Genomic DNA, 12,121 nt, shown 5'->3' with positions numbered 1-12,121 from the left:
CCCCTCCACTCTCTAAGTATCTCTGTATCATCATTATTTTACTTCAGTAATGTCTACAGTTCGGCATTTTAACATTAGTTAAGAGAAAAAAAAAAACTTGAAACGAAGGCGGGAGATAATGTAACAATATGCACCAACAGATGGGCAACAGTCACCAAAGTCTAAAAAAGATCTGCAGTGTAAGAATCTGTTAGTGTGCCTCTAGCACTGTCTAGGGGAGAAACAGAATAGTGGAGAAAAAAGGATTCAAGAGTGTGCTGTTGGACAGAGTACAGGACACTGGTTAGAATACAACCTTTACAATTAACTAGTAGTCACATTTACAGAATGCCTCCAATGCATCAGGGACTGTGACAGGTGTTTTAAAATATTTTTATCTCGGAGTAGCTGGGTGGCTCAGTCAGTTAAGCATCCGATTTCGGCTCAGGTCATGATCTCGGGGTTGTGAGTTCGAGCCCCACGTCAGGCTCTGTGCTGACAGCTCAGAGCCAGGAGCCTGCTTCAGATTCTGTCTCCCTCTGTCTCTGCCCCTCCCCTGCTCAAGATTTGTGTGTCTCTCTCAAAAATAAATAAACATTAAAAAATTTAAATATTTCTATCTCAGAATCATCATAACAGTCGAAGAATAGGTGTGATTGCCCCCAACCTGCACTTACAGGAACTGAGGCTCAGAAAGTTAAAAAACCTGTTCAAGGTCAACGTACAGTAAAGGAGAGATATGCAGGTTCACCCAGATGGGTCTGACTTCAAGGCCTGGGCTCTTTCAACTATAGCCAACAGACCCCAAACTTGTGCATCAAAATCATTTGGAGAACATATTAAAACACATTTTCCAGTTTCCCACTCAAGATCGTTTCAGGAGATGGTAATATTAGTATAGTACTTTGTTCTCGTGGACGTTGTTAGGATTGAATGTAATCAAGTATATTGGAGTGTTTTATAACTTCAAGTTTAACATAGTTTTGCTTATAATTTAATGGTTTTAGGTTTTTAAAGGTTTTTTTAAAAAAGTAACCTTTACACCCAAGGTGGGACTCAAACTTACAACCCCAAGATCAGGAGTCACGTGCTGTACCGACTGAGCCAGGCAGGGGCCCCTTATGGTTTTACTACATGTAATCATCTAATTCCCTTTCTTTTGATTTTATAGTCAGAAAACAATTTTCTTTTCTTTTTTAATGTTTATTTTGAAAGAGGGACAGAGAGTGTGACTAGGGGAGAGACAAAAAGACACACACACACACACACACACACACACACACACACAGAATCCAAAGCAGGCTCCAGGCTCTGAGCCTCTGAGCTGTCAGCATGGAGCCCCACATGGGACTTGAACTCAGGAGCTGCAAGATCATGACCTGAGCCAAAGTCAGACACTTAACTGACTGAGCCACCCAGGTGCCCCAATACTTTTCTGATTAAATAGGCTTATTGACTATCTTGAAACAAGAAAAGGGTGCCCCAAACTGTGTTTTGGCTCAGTAACCACATTGTTAATTAATACATTTAATTTCTACTTTATAAATCAGCACTCTTGTCAGTCTGACCAATGCTAGTCAAATTCCCCAGGCTTAATCATCCCTTTGTTAACTGAAAAAATAGCTTTGAAATCAGAAGAGCTGAGGACTGGAGTTCATAGCAAAAGAGATATGAATTGTTCTAATTGGGGGCTTTCTGGGAGTAAAATATCAGGGTTTGGCCTGGAGGTCAGCCTGTGAATACTACAAAATTAACTCCTTACGATCTAAGACCACCTTTTTTCAGTATTAGCGGATGGTGTTTTTCTTGGTTCCAATATACCATAGCTAGAACAAGTAGAACCATAAAATGTAATATGGCCACATCTCTAGCCCCTTTAAAATACCTCCTGCTCTGTCTACCCCCACTTTCCCCAACAATAGCTGTAAGGTTAGCAAGAAAAGTCTTGTCTTCTATCCTAAGAGAAACTTCAAGCATTATTTCCACTCCCTAGTGGGATTTGCAGTTAAGTTGTACTTAAATTAGCATTGTTTTCCACTGACCATAAAAAGCTGGTAGTTTCATTGTAGGCAAGTACTCTCACTGTGTGTTTGTTTGTTTTTTTGCAATATTCACAAAAGCACTCAGCAGGCACTAAATGCAGGCTCCATGAAGAAAGGTTAAGCGGTTTCCCCAAGACCACAGAAAGGGAACAAGTGGGGGAAGGGGGCACTGAGAGTGCCTCTTCACATCCAGTCACATTCCCATAATTACTGAAGTCGCCTCATTCCCAGCCCAAGAACCAGGCTTTCAAGGGGACATGAAAGGAACACCCTGGAGGTGAGAGCCAGGAAATCGGGAGAGGTGCCTTTCCCGGCATGCTCTGCAGCACACTGAGGGGCGCCAGACGTATCCCGGCGTGCATCGGGGAGCGCCCAAGGGCGATGGTTCTCGGCTCCTGGAGAGGCACGCGAAGTTAAGCCGGTAGGTGTGAGCTTACTTAGTTTTGAGACCCGGCTTTCTCGTTTCCCCTTTATGAACGTAACTCCAAAGCGGCGAAAAAGGAGGTCCTTTAACTACCCTCCCTTTCCGCGTGCGAATGACTTTCGGCGCCGCTTCGAGCACGGTGCCAGGTGATTAGCGGTTAGGGGTGGGCCTGAGCTAAACACGTGACCAAACCTGGCAGCCAATGACTAGCCGGGTGGTCCGGCAGCGCGAGGATTCCGGGACCCGTGAGCGGAGCGGCGCGTGGGCCCGTTCCGATCGGCCCTGGCAGGTACGCGCAGGCGCCTTAGTTGCCACGCGCCCCGTTGGTCCCACGCGCCCAGTGGCGTGTACTTGGCGCGAGGTGTTAAGAGTCTGTTTGGGTGTTTTTGTGGGGGGGGGGGTAGGGGAAAATGGGGGGGGCAGTGGCGTCACGTGGACGCCACAGCCAATCGCAGGCTGAGGCGCACCCACAGCTTTCCCCGGCGCCCCGGGGTGCGACGTGTTCAATGAGGTTCGGCTCAGTCCTCACGGCGCGAGCGCTCTTTCGAAGCGCGTGTGCAGCCTGTAAAATCTGGCCACGGGTTTTCGTGGCGTCCTGCCCTTCTGTGAGCACGGACGACAAGTTCTCGGCAAAATGGCTGCTGGAAAGAGTCGCCTAGCAGGGGGAGCGTTGGGGCCGCGTGAAGGTCACATGATGAGGTTGGCAGCGCGTGCTGCTGGCGCGGGGAAGGGGGAGGGTGGTAGGGGAGGGTGGAGAGGCGTGGCCAGTCACGTGCCTTTGACTGAGCCGACCTGTGGTTTTCTTTAGCGTCTTTGCTGCGGTCTGATCCGTCTGCTTTTGCTCCTCCCACTTCGAAGCGTGGCAAGCGTCGGCGAGAGGCTGTTTGGTGTAGTGGAATGAGCTGTGGTCTGGGAATTAGGGGTTCTGGCGTCTAGGCCTTTGGCTTCTTTCGTAATGATCAAGTCCTGTTGCCATTCTCGGCTTCCATTTTCTCATTTGTATTCTGTGTAGGATTTTTTTAAGTCCTCCCTGTGGTATGTGACCTCTACCTAATCCCACAGTGTTATGCAGATAACAAAAGAATTAACAACGAAATGAGACGAGCCTGTCTCCCCACAAGAAGAACCACCCCCCCACACACTATCCCTTCCATTACTGCAGTGATGTAGGAAAACTGGAGGTAATTTCTTGTAATATTTTGGGCATATTTGTCCATGTTTATCAATTGCATTTATACTCTGTGCCTTCCCACTCAGTAATGTGAAAAGTAGTCTGTCTTTTAGAGGGCTAGTCTCTGTGTTTCCTGGAAAGAAATCAAGAGGTAAGTAGTATTGTTCTTTAACTGTGGAGCTTGGAAACCAGTAGTTAGAAGGGATTTGCTAATGCCCCATAAGACTGACTAGAAGGACCTAGAAGTCGTCTTCTCCACTTGGTTGGCCAATATTTGTAAAATTGTTGAGGCTTCCTTGCCACCAGCCTTTGATGTTTTTCATGGTTTTCGCTCCCAGCTCTTCATTTTACCAAGGGTCAGGGCTTTAATGAAATGAGGCAGACATTAATTATGTATTTTTCATATCACTTCTTATGTTTTGTCCTACCCTTTGATGTATCTTAAAGGGCCTTTGAATTTTGTGGGAGCACAGTCTGGAAAACCTTTTTTGAGTAATCTTTATAACAGTAGTTACCATTTTTGAACAATTATGATTGTTAACATCTTTTTAGCTTAATACTTTATATATCTTGATTCATTTACTTTTGTTAACAAACCTATATAATGTGGGTACTATTTTCTCCATTTTACCAACAAGGAAAATAGCGACAGAGATTAACTTGAACTAGCTCATATGGTTGGTAATTTCACAGAATTCCAACCGTATTACCTTTTGAAAATTTGACAGAATGATTATAAAGTTCATTTGGAAGAATGAATCTGTAAAGTAAGAATCATTTTGAAAGTAAAGTGTGTGTGTGTGTGTGTGTGTGGGGGGGGGTCTTGTACTAGTGATTATACAAATAAAACTATGATAAAACAGCAGTAGGTCTGGAATAGAGTAGTGAAACAATAATAAATTTAGAAGTATATAAAGCTATTTAGTATTATAAAGATGGCATTTCACATTAGTTGAGAAGGAATTTCAAAATTGTGTTGGAACATTTGGCTGTTTGAAAAGAAAATAAAATGGAATCTTAAAATGTAAATGAAATCAACATGAATTAAATATTTAAATATAAAATGTGAAGTCGGGCATCTGGCTGGCTTTGTTGGTAGAGCATGTGACCCTTGATCTTGTGGTTGTAAGTTTGAGCCCCATGTTGGGTTTAGAGATTACCTAAAAATAAAAACTTTAATAATTTTTTTAAAATTTTGTGTTTATTTTTGAGAGAGAGCACGCACGCACGAGTGGGAGAGAGGTAGAGAGAGGGAGGCACAGAATCTGAAGCAGGCTCCAGGCTCTGAGTTGTCAGGACAGAACCCAAGGTGAAGTTCTAACCCATGAACTGTGAGATCATGACTTGTGAGCCAAGGTCGGACACTTAACCAACTGAGCCACCCAGGCACCCCAAAAATGAAATCTTAAAAAAAAAAAAGTGAAGTCAGAGGATTACTACTTTAAAAAAATGGGTAAACATTTTTCGAATCTTGAAATGGGATGAGCTGTTTTAAGCATGACTGTAAAGGCAGAATCCATAAAATGGTGGATATTGTTTGAATAAACAACCTGTAGTTGGTAAAAACATTATGAAGACAAATTTATTCGCTTAGTATTGGTTTTAACATATTTATGGAGTGCTTACCATGTGCCAGGCATTTTCTCAGGTGTAGGGGATCCAATGATGAGCAATGCTAGGCAGATGTGGGGGGGAAATTTTTGCATCATGTGTTGGACTTACAAGTATAATCTTAATATATCTAGTAGATGGGCAAAAGACGTGACTAGATAGATCACATACATAGAGAAATGAAAATAATAAAGATAAAAACATTATTTTTCATTTATAAACAAGTAACACAGAACAACTTGCTCCACTCTCCCCCACTTAGTCTGGCAGGTTTGCATGTATGTAATAAACTGTTAATATTGTATTGGCATAGGAGTGAGGAAATTCGCACACATACGCTACTGTTAGTGCATATTTATCTTTGAATATCCTTTTTGAAGGGCATTTTGGCTATCCCTATTGAAAGCATTAAAAACCTGTGTGCCCTTTGACTCACCAGCTTCTCTTGGTTAATTTGTAAGTTTGTAAAGATGTTTATTTAAGAGTTGTCTTTGTAGTATTTTTTATAATAGCTAAAATCTGGAAAAACTTAAATGTTAAATAATAGGGGATTGGTTAAGTAAATATGGTACTTTTATAGAGGAAAATACCTTATAGCCAATAGGCATGATCTAATGACTTAAAAGCATATATTTTGTTAAGTAAAAAAAAAAGTTATGAAATTATATGCAGTATGATCACATTTTCGTAGGATTATGCCTATATGTGTCTATAAGTCTAAAATTTACATAAAAGTCTGAAATGGCATATATCAGGGGCGCCTGAGTGGCTCAGTTGGTTAAGCGTCCGACTTCGGCTCAGGTCATGATCTCACAGTTTGTGAGTTCAAGTCCTGCATCAGGCTCCGTGCTGATAGCTCAGAGCCTGGAGCCTGCTGTGGATTCTGTCTCTTCCTCTCTCTCTGCCCTTACTTAGCTCACACTCTGTCTTTGTCAAAAATAAAAATAATAAACTGGCATACATCAGGGGCGACTGGGTGGCTAAGTCCATTGGTTAAGCATCTGACTTCAGCTCAGGTCATGATCTCGCAGTGAGTTTGAGTCCCACATCAGACTCTGTGCTGACAGCTCAGAGCCTGGAGCCTGCTTCAGATTCTGTTTCCTTCTCTCTTTGCCCCTCCCCCGCTCATGCTCTGTCTGTCTCTCTCAAAAATAAATAAACATTAAAAAAAATTAAAATGGCATACTTCAAATGTAAAGTAATGGTGATTTCATTTGCTTGGTAGGGTTTTTGTATGAATTTAAAAGAATAAACATTTTCTTAGAACAGTTTTAGATTTATAGAAAAACTAAAGACAATGTAGTTTCCATATATCCAACACCCAGTTTTCCATGTTAACATCTTATGTATGGTATATATGTTGTAAAAAATGAACCCCAATGAATATTGATTTATTATTAACTAAAGTCTGTAGTATAAGATTTCATTTTTTAATTTTTTAACGTTCATTTATCTTTAAGAGAGACAGTGCAAACTGGGGAGGGGCAAAGAGAGAGAGAGAAAAGAGAGACACAGAATCTGAAGCAGGCTCCATGTGCTGAGCTGTCAGCACAGAGCCTGATATGGGGCTGGAACCTACGAGCTGTGAGATCATGATCTGAGCTAAAGTTGGACACTTAAATGACTGAGCCACCCAGGCGGCACCTCTTTAGTTTTTATTTTTTTAAGTTTATTCATTTATTTTGAGAGAGAGAGAGTGTGTGTGCGACCACGGGAGAGGCAGAAGGAAAGTGAGAGAGAAAGAATCCCAAGTTTGATGAACCCAAGTTCAGTGCCGAACTCGAACTCAGAAACTTTTGAGATCATGACCCGAGCCAAAATCAGCTGAGCTCGAACCCAGGAACCATGGAATGGTGACCTGAGCCAAAACCGAGAGTTGGACACTTAACTGACTGAACCACCCAGGTGCCTCAGATTTCTTTAGTTTTATCTAATGACGTTTTGTTTTCTTTTGTATTTTTTTGAAGCTTATTTATTTATTTTGAGAGAGACAGAGACAGCATGAGTTGGGGAGGGACAGAGAGAAAGAGACAGAGAATCTCAAGCAGGCTCCATACTGCCAATGTACAGCTCCATGTGGGGCTGAACTTATGAAACTGTGAGATCATGACCTGAGCCTAAACCAAGAGTTGGGCTCTTAACTGAGCCACTCAGGTGCCCCTCTAATGTCCTTTTTCTATTCCAGGATACCACACAAAAAAGTTTTTTAATGTACCAATGCTTTTTATTATTTAAATTCCAGTTGGTTAACTAACACACAATGTAATATTAGTTACAATATAATGATTCATCAGTTCCTTACATCACCCCTGTGTTCATCATAATACTCCATCAAGTATTTAACTATTCCCATCCCCACCCTCTTCCCTTCTGGTAACCATCAGCTTGTTCTCTGTAGTTTAAGAGTTTATTTCTTGGTTTGCCTGTCTCTTGTTTTTTGTTTTTTCCTTTGCTTATTTGTTTTTGTTTTTTAAATATCTATTTAATTAGTCTCTACATACAGTGTGGAGCTTGAACTTACAACCCCGAGATCAAGAGTTGTATACTCCACTGACTGAGCCAGCCAGATGCCCCTCATTTGTTTTGTTTCTTAAATTCTACATAATGAGTGAAATCATATGGTATTTGTCTTTCTCTGACTGACTTATTTTGCTTAGCATGGTACTCTCTAGCTCCATCCATGTCATCATAAATGGCAAGATTTCATTCTTTTTTTTATGGCCGAGTAATATCCATCGTGTGCATGTGTGTGCGTGTGTGTATGTATGCCACATCTTCTTTTTTAAAATTTTTTTTTAAGGTTTATTCATTTTTTAGAGACAGAGACAGAGCATGAGTGGGGGAGGGGTAGAGAGCAAGGGAGACACAGAATCCGAAACAGGCTCCAGGCTCCAAGCTGTCAGCACAGAGCCCGATCTGGGGCTCGAACCCATGAACTGTGAGATCATGACCTGAGCAGAAGTCATACGCTCAACCAACTGAGCCACCCATGTGCCCCTCACATCTTCTTTATCTATTCGCCAATCAGTGGACACTTGGGCAGTTTCCATAATTTGGCTATTGTTGATAATGCTGGTATACTAATTCTTTATTAATGGATGAAATTCCAGGGAAGAAGGTGTGAGAGGGGAAAAGGAAATGAGGTAGGGAAAAAGTGAAAACAAATAAGGAATGTGCTATCAAGATGGCTATAGCTTCACTGCAAACAAAGCTGATTGCTTGATCTTCCAAGGCATCTCCAGAGAGTTCACAGTAAGCTATTGCCTTTTAGCACCATTACACAGCCACAATACTTTGAGTAATTATGTCTCTTTGAGATCCTTTTAGCTATGATAGCTTCTCAGACTGTCTTTTGGCATATGAAAATTTATTGTCATGTTTTTACTATCAAAACTTATCATCTTGATTCTTCCTTCTGCCTTTGTACAAAGCAAAAAGAGAGACATTGGCTACTTTGACAACCGTAACACAAACTCCAGGAATGTCACTGACAGCATGACCTTTGTGACCAAATCCCACAACTGGAACCTCATCATTTTCTTCAATAAAATTCAGACAACCATCGTTGGGTACAGGGCTGTGATTTTTTTTTTTTTTTTTTTTTTTTTTCATTCTTGATCAGCTGGACTCTGACATGCTTCCTGATGGCAGAATTTGGCTGTTTGGCTTCAACCTCTACTTTTTCCGGCACAATTCCCTTTGCATGGGAAGTGCCTCCAAAAGGGTTGGCCTGCAGGGCTGTGCCCAAATGGGCTTGCTTGTACTGTTTACCATGCCACTTCTGATCCCATCTGTGGCTATGGAGCTTCTTGGCAGTATGAAGACCATGACATTTGCCCATTCTGCCAGTGCCATGGGCCTGAGCAAAAGAACTCAGAATTTATTTTTGATAATCTTGGCAGTTTTGAGGCATACTGGTCAGTATTTTGTAATGTGTCCCTCATTTGGGGTTTGGTATTTTTCTCATTATTGATTGGGGTTAGAGTACAGACTATCAGCATGACTTATTACTCTTGGTGTCGACCTTCATCACCTGCCTGTGAGTTTTTTTAAAGCATATTTTGAAATACGTTTTTTTAATGTTTATTTTATTTTTGAGAGAGAATGAGTGGAGGAGGAGAGAGAGGGAGACAGAGGATCCAAAGCAGGCTACATCCTGACAGGAGAGAGCTCAATACGGGGCCCAAGCTCAGGATCTGTGAGATCATGACTTGAACAGAAGTTGGATACTTAGCTGACTGAGCCACCCAGGCACTCCTGAATTTGTTTTTCAAATGTTTGCTTTTCTGTATTTCTTTTTCTGTACTTTTTCTTAAAAAAAAAAAAAACAACAAAAAAACAACACAGGGGCGCCTGGGTGGCTCGGTCGGTTGAGCGTCCAACTTCGGCTCAGGTCATGATCTCACGGTCCGTGGGTTCGAGCCCCGCGTCGGGCTCTGTGCTGACAGCTCAGAGCCTGGAGCCTGTTTCAGATTCTGTGTCTCCCTCTCTCTGTGACCCTCCCCCGTTCATGCTCTCTCTCTGTCTCAAAAATAAATAAACGTTAAAAAAAAAAAATTAAAACAAAACAAAAAACCAACTTGTGTTACTTGCAATGCAAAAAATGTTATAACCTTCTTTATGGTTATATCTGTCAATATTTATAGCATGTATAATCAGTACATTGAAAATTCTGATAATGTAGAAAGGATAATGGAAGTTATAGTCAAAATAACTGAACAAGTTGCTGACAGGGCTAATTATAGAAAGGAATTAAAGGCATTAGTATAGTATGGCTTGTTTTAACAGTCTTTAAACTATTTTATATCTCTGTTCTAGGAAGAAAAGCCTGATAATTGTGAAATAGATCTAAATCCAAAAGTGGGGAAGCAATTAGTTATTCATGACAGGAGAAAAACATAAATAAGATCAGGGGCACCTGGGTGGCTCAGTCGGTAAAGCGTCTCTTTGTTTTAGCTCAGGCTGTGATCTCTTGATTAGTGGGATCAATTCCTGCATCGAGCTTTGTGCTGATGGTGTGGAGCCTGCTTGGGATTTTCTCTCCCTCTCTCTCTGCCCCTCCTCTGGTTGCATACTCTTTCTCAGAATAAAAAATAAATTAAAAATCTTAAGATTAGACCAATTAAGTTAATTTGTTCATTCAACAACAAATAATGAGCCCTGTCGTATGCCAATGATTATACTAAGTCTAAGGATTGAACAGTGAATAAGTCCTTTCTCTCATGGAATTTATATTCTAGTTAGACACTAATAAATAATATGATTTCCGATATTATAAAAATGCTGTGAAGAAAATATTATGAGAGAAGAGTGAGTGGTGGTGGTGGGTTTAGTGGTTCTTTTAGATAGGTTGTCAGGTAATGTTTCTATATTATCTCTGAAAGCTTGAGCATAATATGAAGGCTTGAGCATAAAGAGACCTGAATGATAGGGAGTGTGCCATACCACCGTGGATCATTTCAAATGGTGTGAGAGAATACTAATGCAAAGACTGAGGTGAGAATCAGTTTGTGATTTTCGAGGAAGTGCGAAAAGGCTGGTGTGCTATAGTTGGGAGATTCTTGCTGGAGTAATAATTGGAAGTGGTGGTGGTGGGATACAGTGGTAGGAAATGATACTGGGTAGTTGGTGGTTTCAAATGGTATAGAGTCTGGTACACCAGAAGGGCTTTGTATTTCATTCTAAGTGTGATGGGATTCATTGGACAGTTTTATAAAGAAAAATGACACAGCCTAATTTATGTTTTAAAAAGGTCACTTTGACTGCTATAGAGATAAGAGGGATAGTAGGAGACCATATAGGAAGTCACTGGAATGGTAAGATGCAGTATGATGGCTTGGATCAGGGAGGCAGTGATGCAGTGAGAAGGGGTCCGATTCAGGGTACATTTTGAAGGTAGAAGGAATAGAATTTGCTGATAGGTTAGTTGTGGGAGATGAGAGAAAGAGGGAATCAAAGATGATAAATTTTTTAGCTGTAGCAACTGGTGCCATGTACAGAGGTGAAAACTAGAAGGAGTTAGTTAGTTTGGGGTTTACTATGAAGAGTTGAATTGGATAGTGTTGAGTTTGAGATATTACTAGATATCTAGTAATAACCACTGAGGAAGCAGTTGACTGTTTAAGTCTGGAGCTTAGAGTTAAAGTCAGGTCCGTGAATATAATATACATTTGGGATGCCATCAGTATATAGTGGTTTTTTTTTTTTTTAGTTTTTTAATGTTTATTTCTTTTTGAGAGAGAGAGAGAGACAGAGACAGAGCATGAGTGGGGAAGGGGCAGAAAGAGAGAGGGAGACACAGAATCTGAAGCAGGCTTCGGGCTCTGAGCTGTCAGCACAGAGCCTGATGCGGGGCTTGAACTCACAAACCTGTAAGATCATGACCTGAGCTTAAGTCGGACACTTAACCGACTGAGCCACCCAGATGCCCCTGTATATAGTGTTTTAAAAATATGGGTCTCATAAGATCAGGCAGGGAGTAAAGAGGGCCAGTGACTGAGCCCTGAGACTCTGTTGAAAGCATGGACAGAGGAATAAGTTATACTTAGATTTCTTTTGTATCTTCATCGCCCCAATACTCAGCTTTGTCTATATGGTACAGTATTAAATCATGCCTTTAAGATGATTGTAATATGACCTCTTTCTGTTTTATGAACTGATTCTGCAGATTTTTGTCACTGCCTACCTGAAGATTTCCACTTTGTGTCCATTACCTGGGGGCATAAATTCCAACTTGCATAGCTTTCATACCAGACCCATCATTGTCTAACTCTCCCTCTCCCTCCATATCCTGCCATGCCCAGTGTGCTCTGCTTGTATATAGCCCTGCATTTGCCAGGAGTACTCTTTCTCCCCTTCTTACTTTTTGCCTCAAACTCCTGCTCAGTCTTCAAT

At 41.3% G+C, this 12,121-nt stretch overlaps 1 protein-coding gene and 1 pseudogene across 2 annotated transcripts in view; one reads left to right on the top strand and one right to left on the bottom strand.

The window, feature by feature from the left end:
- Positions 1-2,348: 2,348 nt before the first annotated feature.
- MGA (MAX dimerization protein MGA) overlaps positions 2,349-12,121 on the top strand; it is a 167,294-nt gene continuing 157,521 nt past the window's right edge. Inside the window, exon 1 of one of the 2 annotated variants that reach the window (XM_078448509.1) lies at positions 2,349-2,442. The gene's annotated coding sequence lies outside the window, so the exon portion shown is untranslated. Of the gene's footprint in view, positions 2,443-2,662; positions 2,735-12,121 lie in introns of those variants that run through there. The other variant, XM_078448508.1, reaches the window with a different exon arrangement.
- On the bottom strand, positions 8,344-9,068 carry LOC132669667 (small ribosomal subunit protein uS12 pseudogene; annotated as a pseudogene).

The sequence above is a fragment of the Panthera onca genome, chromosome B3 (genome assembly GCF_046562875.1).
Source record: "Panthera onca isolate mPanOnc1 chromosome B3, mPanOnc1 haplotype 2, whole genome shotgun sequence".
NCBI lineage: Eukaryota > Metazoa > Chordata > Mammalia > Carnivora > Felidae > Panthera > Panthera onca.
Note: the sequence above shows the minus strand (reverse complement) of the source record. Positions and strands in the feature narration are given on the sequence as shown.